Raw genomic sequence first — 10,607 nt, forward strand, 5'->3', positions numbered from 1 at the left:
TTAATTTAAAAACTCCAGATCACAATTACAAAGGTTTACAGCAGTTTAGAGTTAAACTGGAGAGCACTCTCAAAACTTTAAGTAATAAATATAATCTGAAGGAATCAGACTGGTTATTGAGTGCCATTGTACAGAATAAATAAAGCTGTAAAACACTTGAATGGCTCTCGAACAAGTATCACAAAGGTTATTTGGTCTAGAGTAAATAAGACTAGGGCTGCAAGAATTAAATGTTCAGTTGCAGACCAGCCAACCAACTCATTTTAAAGATGCAACACATAATAACTTTGAGGTATCTGTCAAGTTTCACAAAGGGAAAAATTATCCCAATGTTAATAATCAGAATTCATCTACTAATAAGAGTCGCATAGGTACATATGAAGTAGCAGGAATTAGAAATAATGATTCTCCACAAGGTAAGAAGAATAAGTACCCTCCTAAGAGTAGCCCAATTAATAAGAAACCAGTCAAAGAAAAGAGAGATTGTCTTTTCTGCAAGGGTACTCATTTTTCTAAGAATTGCAATGCATACAATTCATGGAATGATAAAGTTGAAAGATTGAAAGAACTTGATAGATGTATCAGATGCCTAGGTAATCACAATGTAAAGGACTATCATGCCAAATTAAACATATGTTATCAATGTCACAAAGGAAGACACCATATAGTCATGTGTAAGGGTCTATATGATAATGTTGATAATAATGATAATGCTAACAATCCTGACGCAACAGGTTCTTGGAAACTGCGACTTTAAGTAAAATGACATATAACAAAACCGATTTTACAAAAGGCTAAGTGATATAAACAGGAGTTAAGTTCCTACTGCATATTTCTGGACATCAAAACATCACCAGGTGAGGGTGGGAGTGTGGCAAGAAATTCCTGAGGGGTCTGATGTTGCTTGAGATTAAAGCAGAGTGATAGACTGGTGTTCATGGTGGGGTTTTGCTGGTGCTGCAACTGCTCCAACTTCTTGATGAGCTGGAGTTTTAAAAAACATGTCCAAGGTTTGATGTGCACATTTTTTCTTCTGTTTGTGTAATTCCCAGTAGCAGATGTATCCATTCATTATTATCCTGTTTGTTTCTGAACTTCTCTCTCTTTGTAGATCTTTTGCGGTGAAAATGCCCACAGCTCTATCTAACAACTAGAAAGCCTCAGACAAATCTTAAGTTGTTAGGATTCATTGTGGTGGTTCTGCATCCTCAGTTTCATCATCTTCCTCCTTTTCAGCACATTACTGTTCCATCTCCATGAGATCCTCATTAGATAATTCTTCACCATGTGATTCAAGTAACTGCAATATATCTTCTTTATTTATTTTGTGGCCACAGACACTGGGGGTGCACAGTGCACCTTCAGCACTCATTGCAACAGGGTTAAATCATGGAATAGATGTTTGCAAACTGAAAATTGTAAGGAGCACATCCTACCACCACGCTGTTCAAAACCAAACAATAACAATTATAGTGGACTTACTGAGTGCTTTCACATCACGTTGTTTATTGTCATGCACTTGTATGATTATTGTATACTTTATGAATTTTTATTTTACAATAATTTGTATTCATTCAGTCATTCATTTTTCAACCCACTTATTCTAGTTCAGGGTTGCAGGTGGCCGAAGCCTATCCCAGCAGCTCAGGGCACTGGGATAGGCTCCATCACAGGGCACACTCACACACACCCACACTCATTCATATTGGAACAAAATGAACAAAAAGGCATGATACTGGAACAGTTTAGACAAGCCAATTAACCTAATGTGCACATCTTTCGGATGTGGGAGGAAACTAGAGTATCTGGGAGAGCATGCAAACTTCACACAGACAGTGGCACCTGGAGTTCATTACCTTGGTAACTTGCTCAGCTATCAAAACTTTGGGGCCCAGCCCCTGGACCCATGAAGTACCTCTGTAATCTTTTGACTACCGCCCACTGGATGGGTATGGGGTGCATAATAAACACATTAAACTAACTAACAGTGGCCCCAGCTGGGAATCAATGTTTTTCCGTCATCAACATTATAATGAAACAATGTTGAACGAAACATTATTCGGGGACTGCTGAATGTATGTGCATGTGTTAGAGTGCTTATTTGTTTGTGTGTAAATGGTTAAAAATTGTGTATTTTTATGTTAGGGAAGGTTAAGTTAGGTTATATTGGGTTAGAATTGGTTAAGTTAGATTATATTGGGTTATATTCGGTTAAGCTGGGTTCTAACCCAAGCCACCAAACAAGGGAAATAATGACAGTGGTGACACTCTTCAAATCGTTAGCGCTCCCTCATTTGGAATACTGCTCGGTGCTGTCAGACCTGGTCAAAGCAGGAGAAATATCAGAGCTGAAACAAATACAGAGATCATTTACGGCTCACAATGAGCCAGTAAAGCACCTAAATTACTGGGAATGCCTTCAAGTCTTAAACATGTACTCACTGGAGTGGAGGAGAGAGAAACATGATAATACTATATACCTGGAAAGTACTCGAGGGCTTAGTCCTAAATCTGCACACTGCCTTAAGATATTGGAGAAAGTACAAAATAAACCCAGTGAGGAGCAGGGGTGCAGTGGGGACTATGAGGGAAACACTGTATCAACATCCGGGGTCCCAGACTATTCAACATCTTACCTGAAGATATCAGAAACACGGCTGGAACAAGTGTAGAAGCCTTCAAGAGGAAACTGGACAAGTATCTTCACCAGGTGCCAGATCAACCAGGCTGTGTTGGATATGTGGGGCAGTAGGCCTCCAGCAGCAACAGCCTGGCTGACCAAGCAAGCACCAGATGAGCTCCAAGAGTAGTGATATTCTCAAAACTCTTCAAAGGTATATCAAAGGTATGAAGGTACCTCAATATAATAAAACAAATTTGCATGCATCACATTCAGTAGATAATAGCGCTGTGTTTTTTTAACTGAGTATATTACGGGAATGTTGAATCAAAACTGGGTAATCACCTGGAGTATACCTAGAGAGGGTTTTGAGAGTCAACACTCCCTCGGTTTGGTCTGAAACCAGGCCTCATGGTGGATCAGGGTCTGGTCAACCAGGCTGTTACTGCTGGCCACATGCAAAGTGACACATGAACCACAGCCCGGCTGGTCAGGTACTGACTTTAGGTGCCTGTCCAGTGCCTTCTTGAAGACAGCCAGAGTTCTATTGGTAATCCCCCTTATGTATGCTGGGAGGCAGTTGAACAGTCTTGGGCCCCAGACACTTACTATGTTCTCTCTCAATGTACTCATGGCACCCCTGTTTTTCAATGGGGGAATGTTACATCTCCTGCCGAGTCTTGGACTTTCATAGAGAGCGATTTTCACATGCAAGTTTGGTACTAAACCCTCTAGGATTTTCCAAGTGTATATTACTATGCATCTCTCTCGCCTGCATTCCAGTAATTTAGGTGCCTTATCGTACTTCTGTGAGCCGTGAAAGTTCTTTGTACACTCTCCAGGTCGGCAATTTTGCATGCCTTGAAGGAGGCAGTTAGTGTACAGCAGTATTTCAGCATAGAGAGAACAAATGATTTGAAGAGAATCATGGGCAGATGTTCATCTTATTCCTCGTAAAAGTATTTAGGAACTAATATTTCCCAAAATAACAATTTGCATAATAACTATTTTTCCTGGTTTTGATGCCTTGCTTGTATGTTAATAAATAAGGGCCAAGGCCAATCAAATAGCTAAACGCCATACTGATCCCGGCCATACTGGACTGCTTCCCAAGGGCATCCTCAAAACATAAAAATAGAGTACACAAGTCTATATTACCCATTGTAAAATAGAGGTCATACCTTTGGAAAGTTAAATTTATATCTTAGCAACAAACAGTAGTATGTGTCCATCAACGGCATAACATCATCAACTCAGCCTATCACCGCAGGAGTGCCTCAAGGCCCTTTGCTCTTCACTCACTCCTCAAAAAAAAAATTGTATTGAATTGTATTGTTTGCACTACACTGTGAATCACAAAATGTATGGGCTAGTAGGCCTTCTGCAGTGTTACTTTATTCATTTATTAAATTATATTAATTTGAGTATTTTTCGAGGATGTACACGGAAAGTCCCGGTGTCTGGGACCTCGTCTACTGTGTTCCCTCCTGGACTTGTGTTCGAGATAAATCACACTGCTTAACTTCGTTGAGTTGTCTTAAATTCTATATAATTTACTTTATGAAATCACTGTAGAAGTTAAACACTGTTTATGAGGCCTAAATACTAACTTACTTAAGAACTTTTTTCTTTCTTATTTCTTTGTTGGGAGTTTATAGATGCACCACAACTTACGCCGTAAATGAGTTGTACTGCCACGCTTGTGGGAAGGAACAGTGCTAACGAACGAACGAACAAATTCAGGTAAGATCCCAAATGGGATGAGTGGGGAAGACGGGACAGACGAAGAATAGCGCTAGAGAGGAGTGTTCTTAGTCGTAGAAATAGAGCCAGGGCTTAACCCAGCAGCGAAGGCGATCGTGGGACATATTGAGAAGAGAAATTCAGGCTCTTCTGTTGGGACTCCGGTGGGGTGAGCGGGGAGGACGGGGCAGGCGAAGTTTAGCTCTAGAGAGGAGTGTAGAACTGAGCCATGTCTTAACCCAAAAGTTAAGGCGAATGTGGGTCAGAGAATGGTACCTGTCAGAGAAGGTACCTGTCAGACAATCCAAGGTTATTTGTAAATAAGGTTAGGAGCAGGATCATGCAAGGAGTAGAAAAGGTTGTGTTGGTTTGTGGGTCTGCGAATGTCTTCGTCAGTTAGTAAGTAAGTAAGTAAGTTTATTCAGGTATACACAAATACAGTTACATAGAATTATCATACATAGCAGCATATGTGTAGAGAACCTAGGATAACCCAAAAAAGTCAGACAGAGTGACTTATTTCCATTGGGGTCCTTTTACCTTATTATTATAGTATAAAGGTTATAATATTTTCTTATTATTCTACAATGAAGATAACATCTTATTATCATACTAAAAAGACTATCTGCTACACCAAGGTCATTAAGACTACAATACGAGGGTCATTACAAGGAATAAGGTAAAATTTACACGTATGTTAGCTAAAAAATAGAAAATCATTCCCCTCCCTTTCTGTAGCTACATTCATCAGACACCTTTTGGCACTCTTCTTGAACTGGTTCACGCTATGACTGGCTTTGACATGTGCGGGTAGTCTGTTCCATTCCTTTATTGCTGTACAATAAAAGGTGTTTGAAGCCTGGCCACTGACTGTGGGTACTACAAAGTTGTGCTCTCTCCCCCTAGTACTATGATTGCTTTGGTTCCCAACCTTGACAAAATTGACAGCAAGATATTCTGGACATTGTTTGTGAGCAATTTTATAAACATGATTTAGCTTCAGTTGTTTTACTCTGTCTTCAACATTCAGCATATCCAACTGCTGTAATTCTTCCTGGCCTACATGTTCTCTTGGTCCCAGCCCCAGGATGAATCTTACGATTTTGTTCTGGGTTATTTGCAGTCTATCTTTCAGTTTTTTTGTCAAGGCAGAGTACCAAGAAGAGCAAGCGTAATCCATATGGCATTGTATAAGGGCTAGACATAAGGTCCTGCGAGCCTCAGTAGGTAGACACTGTGCTTGTCTATACAGGAACTTCAGTTTGGCATTCGCTTTCTTTACTACACTGTTCCCTATCAATTCTCCTGACATGCATGGGTCAAAGGGGATTCCCAAATATTTTACTGATGAAACCAAAGTGATGGGCTCCCCATTACATTGAACATTAAAATTATTTACCCTTCTCAGTTTATGTTTCGTGCCAAAGAGAATGGCTTCAGTTTTCCCTAGGTGTAATGATAGTTTGTTGTCTACTAACCATTTGCTGCAGGACTCCAGTTCCAGTGTTAAAACATTAGCAATATCTTGTGGGTCTTTACCTGACACTAACAGAGCACTGTCATCTGCATACAGTAGGAGTTTGCACTTGACACTGATAGGCATATCATTGACATAACATAAGAATAATAAGGGACCCAGAATACTACCTTGGGGAACTCCACATGTTATCGGCAGGGGTTCTGATTCTGTTTTGTTGATTTTGACTATTTGTCTCCTGTTGCTAAGGTAGGACTTAAACCAGTCTACAGAACCTATACCAATAGCTTGAAGTTTATTACATAATATATTGTGGTTGACAGTATCGAAGGCCTTTTGCAGGTCTAAGGTTACCATGCCTATGAGGTTCCCCTTTGACATTTCAGTTCTCAGGTAATCCATCAGATTAATAAGGGAGGTGTCGGTTGAGTAGGATCTTCTAAAGCCCGATTGATAGCTATGGAGAATGTTGTTGTCATTAAGGTACTTAACTACTTGAGAATACACCGCCCTCTCTAGAATTTTAGATATTATACTGAGTATACTAACAGGCCTATAGTTGCTTACATCAGACCTACTATTTTTCTTGAAGATAGGAGTGACTCTGGCCTCCTTGAACCCCTCCGGTACTGTATTAGTGGTGATTGATAGATTTATTATGTGAGCAATAGGGATTGACAGTTCAGAAGCACCATCTTTTAGGAACTTAGACGGGATGTTATCAGGGCCTGTGCTCTTAGTTGGGTTTAACCTGCTTAGTTCTTTTTGAATAAAGTCATGAGATACACTTACTAGTTGACAACTGTTTGGGGTTACCCCTTTATTGGTATAGTATGTTTGAAACTTATCAGAGTCTGTGTTAAAGGTATTTGATGCAGCTGGTAGTTTACTTACTAGTGTTGATGCAACAGATGTGTAGTAGGAATTAAAGCAATTTGCCACCTTAGATGTTTCGTGGCATACCTCATTATCGATAGTGAGTACTATGTTAGACCTATCTACTGGCTTATGGCTATACCCCAACTGTTTTAGTTGTTGCCAGAGCTTTCTGGGGTTATGCTTATACTCTTCAATTTTTGAGCAGTAGTGCTTTGCCTTTGCTCCTTTTATAAGTCTCTGTACTCTGTTCCTCACCCTTTGGAATTCATTTAGTGCTGCAATATCCTGTCTGTTTGCTTTAAATCTTTTTAGCAGCTGGTCTCTGAATTTCATATTATCTAATATCTCAGTATTCATCCAGGGTTCAGTTCTTCGTTTAATCCTAACCTCTTTAACTGGTGCAATATTATCAAGGATGGTAGTGAACATTGTTTTGAATTTTTCCCAGGCATCGTTTACGTCCGTGCAACTTGTTATCTCTGTCCAGTCACAATTGTGTAGCCTATTTACCAGTGTTTCTTTACTGTAGTTTCTAGTTGACCTCATTTTTATTGTCCTGTGTAGGCCTATCCTATCCCTAGTTATTTTCCTGGTGCAGTAAATGATGAAATGATCACTAAGACCTGTGGTAATGACGCCTGACTGACTAATGTTCTCAGAGCGGTTACAAAGTATGTGGTCAATTAGGGTGGCTGAGAACTGTGTGATCCGGGTTGGAGTATTAATTAGTTGAGTGTAACTATTTAATCCTAGAATTTGCTTATACCTATTGCATAGCCCGTTATTTTGCTGCTGAAAACAGATATTAAAGTCGCCCAGTATTATTGTCTCGCAATTGTTTTCAACTCCGGACAAGACTCTGGAAAAGTCTTCTAAGAACTGGTCCTGGGTAGGAGGGCGGTAACTAGTTCCTACTAAGATGGGTTTGGTCTTAGGAAGCAGCACTTCAAACCATAGAATCTCCAGTTTATTGTTATTTAAATCAGGTCTTGGGTTGTAAGCTAAGTCATTTCTAATGTAGGCACATACTCCACCACCCTTTCTGTTCCTATCTAAGCGTTTTATATTGTAACCATCTATTTTGATCTCGTCGTCAGTCACCGTATCATCCAACCAAGATTCAGAGATGGTTATAACTGCCGCCCTAATTTTGTTAGCTAGAATCCTAATCTCTGCCAATTTAGGAAGAAGTGATCTTGCATTGACATGAATAAAGTGAAGGCCTGTTTTCATAAAACAATCATACTCATCAATATATGGCAATGGGTCATTTGTATTAAAATTAGGTAAATCAATGTCATCACTGCTAAAGGGTAACTGTGCCAAAGTGCATCTGTTACACACAAAATGAATTCTGGCACCGTTGCTATAATTGTACCTACATCCATCATGCACCCACCCCTTACACATTTTACATAAGGTGCCTTTTCTGTTTTTCATGCGTACTTTAGTACAGTGTATGCACCTGTTTGGTAGTGTTTGAGATAATAATGGCTGTATTGTCTCACATTGACCTATGTATGCATTACATATGGAGTTAAGGTTATCATTCCTAGCTACTAGACCGTCATTATTGCCGTCATTTATCTGTCTGTTTTGCCTCTGCACGATAGTTTGAGGTCCTGGATTAATTTGGATATCACCACTTAAGAGCGCTACAATAAGAGCTGTGTGCCACTGTTTTTGTTTAGGTATGCGGTGTTGCCATACCTTGCGGCGATAGTGACATTTACTTTTCTGGTAGGATGGCAACTATTGGGCTTTTACTGTCCAGGGCGCTGTTACTCCATTCATCTTTTCCAGCCCCCATGACTAATTACTTTCTTCATGGAATTGAAGAAGAAATATAAATATAATTATGGCAGCCTGTACCCCCCTAATGCCTGCCATTTTCACTCTTCGCTCTTTTACTCATATACAATAATATTTATTTCTCTTTTCCTTTCCCTAGTACACTTAGTATCTGCTTTAGCAATCACCACTGAATTACTAGTAAAATTTCCTCTTCAAAACCCTCTTCACTGCTCACTTTTCCCTGGATTTATCCTTCCAAATCCCCCTCAGTTCCATTTATCGGGGGTTGTGTGGTGTTGTTGACTCCTGACCTGTTTTGCTGACTCAGCCATTTTTAAAACACTGAGGGGAGTAACGCCACCTACAACCTGACTTTCCTTGAGTTTATAGATATATTTGGCGTTTTCTGCTATGATTCTCTCACTGTACACTGGTCAGCTGAATATAGGTCAGCTACTATAACATTAACCTTGACTGTTTAACTATTCACTTCTTTCTCACGACTGGCACTGAGGGATATCCGACCTATAACCTTGGAGTTTTGTACTGTTGATTTGACGATGTCTCCTGTGTTTCCCTCTCGTTAGCACTGGTACAGGTGATATGATGGTGGTACAGATATGATGCTACTGTCACCAGATGAACGTCAGTAAAGATGAGAATTTCACTTCGCTAGTTAGTTTAATATCTTTATTATGCACCCCATACCCATCCTGTGGGCGGTAGTCAAAAGATTACAAAGGTACATAATGGGTCCAGGGACTGGACCCCAAAGTTATGATAGCTGAACTAGTTACAAAGGTAATGAACTCCAGGTAGATCTGGTCACAATCATGGCAAGTTACAAAGGTAATGAATCAGCCTCACTCCTATACATGGTTACAGTCATGAACAAATTACAAACTAATGAACCACTGATACGTCCACACCTGGTCACAATTGTAATGAGTTATAAATACAAGTATTAAGTGGGTCATACATAATGAGACTAGTCACGAGGGAGCATTCACCAAATTCAACTTCAATAACAAAAACATAAAGTGGGACCAAGTAAACCAAGTCCTAACCGATATAAGCTGGGAAGATATACTAAGCAACAGAGACCCCAACATATGTCTAGAACAGATTAACTTGGTGGCACTCGATGTATGCACAAGGCTTATTCCTCTAAGAAAAAGGAGGAGTAGATGTAAAATAGAAAGAGACAGGCGCTCCCTTTACAGGCGACGGAAAAAAAATAACAGAGTGGCTAAAAGAGGTCAATATATCTGAAATGCGAAGGGAGACACTGGTCAGCGAAATAGCAAGCATCGAACTCAAGCTAAAGGAATCTTATAGATTTAGATTTAGATTTTGCCACCGAAGTGGCTAGTTTATTGTGCACCCCATATCCATCCTGTGGACGGTAGCGCGAGAGCATATGGATACACAAAAGGCCTAGGAACTAGGCCCCAAAGGGTTAACAGGAATACATATGGATTTATATCTACATATCTATAGTTCACTTATCTGTTACAAGCAAATTTAGGAAATTTGCTTAGTATATCTGGTATCTTATTTTCATTGATAAGATATCTTGACATGTCACATAGGTTATTATACTGTCTGTCTCTGTATTCCCCAATAAGTGGACAATTAAGCACATAGTGTTCAAGAGAGTGACCATATGCCTGATCACATAATTTACATTTAGTTTGATCATCATCTGTGTCTCCCAAACTGCCAGAAGTACTTGTAACCAAGCCTAAGCCTGGCCACTACAACATCAGTCAGTCTGTTCACATTGCAAGTTGCTCCATAAACATACTTATCTACGTTCATGTTATCATAGTGGGTTATAGATCTACTCAGGCTTCTAACTGCATTCCTATAACAATCATTTTCATTATTTACTTCTCTCCTAATATTATTCCTAATGCTAGACACAGTTATACCAAAGTTATGTTCTACGTTCTCCTTCTGGATACTCTTCTTGGCTAACATATCAACTTTATCATGAAGGAGTAATCCAATGTGTGATGGGATCCATAGCAATTGTACATTAATTCCTTTGTCCCTAATTTTTGAGTATCTATATCTAACCCCTCCGGGGTT

The 10,607-nt window shown here is 39.7% G+C and overlaps 1 protein-coding gene across 4 annotated transcripts in view; it reads right to left on the bottom strand.

The window, feature by feature from the left end:
- The window catches only part of LOC128686344 (charged multivesicular body protein 7), a 145,327-nt gene extending 140,775 nt beyond the window's left edge, over positions 1-4,552 (bottom strand). For 2 of the 4 annotated variants that reach the window (XM_070085925.1, XM_070085920.1), the window contains exon 1: positions 4,235-4,547. The gene's annotated coding sequence lies outside the window, so the exon portion shown is untranslated. Of the gene's footprint in view, positions 1-4,234 lie in introns of all 4 variants that reach the window. The other 2 variants (XM_070085924.1, XM_070085923.1) reach the window with 2 other exon arrangements.
- Between the last annotated feature and the right edge of the window lie 6,055 nt (positions 4,553-10,607).

This window comes from Cherax quadricarinatus, chromosome 17 (assembly GCF_038502225.1).
Source record: "Cherax quadricarinatus isolate ZL_2023a chromosome 17, ASM3850222v1, whole genome shotgun sequence".
Lineage (NCBI taxonomy): Eukaryota > Metazoa > Arthropoda > Malacostraca > Decapoda > Parastacidae > Cherax > Cherax quadricarinatus.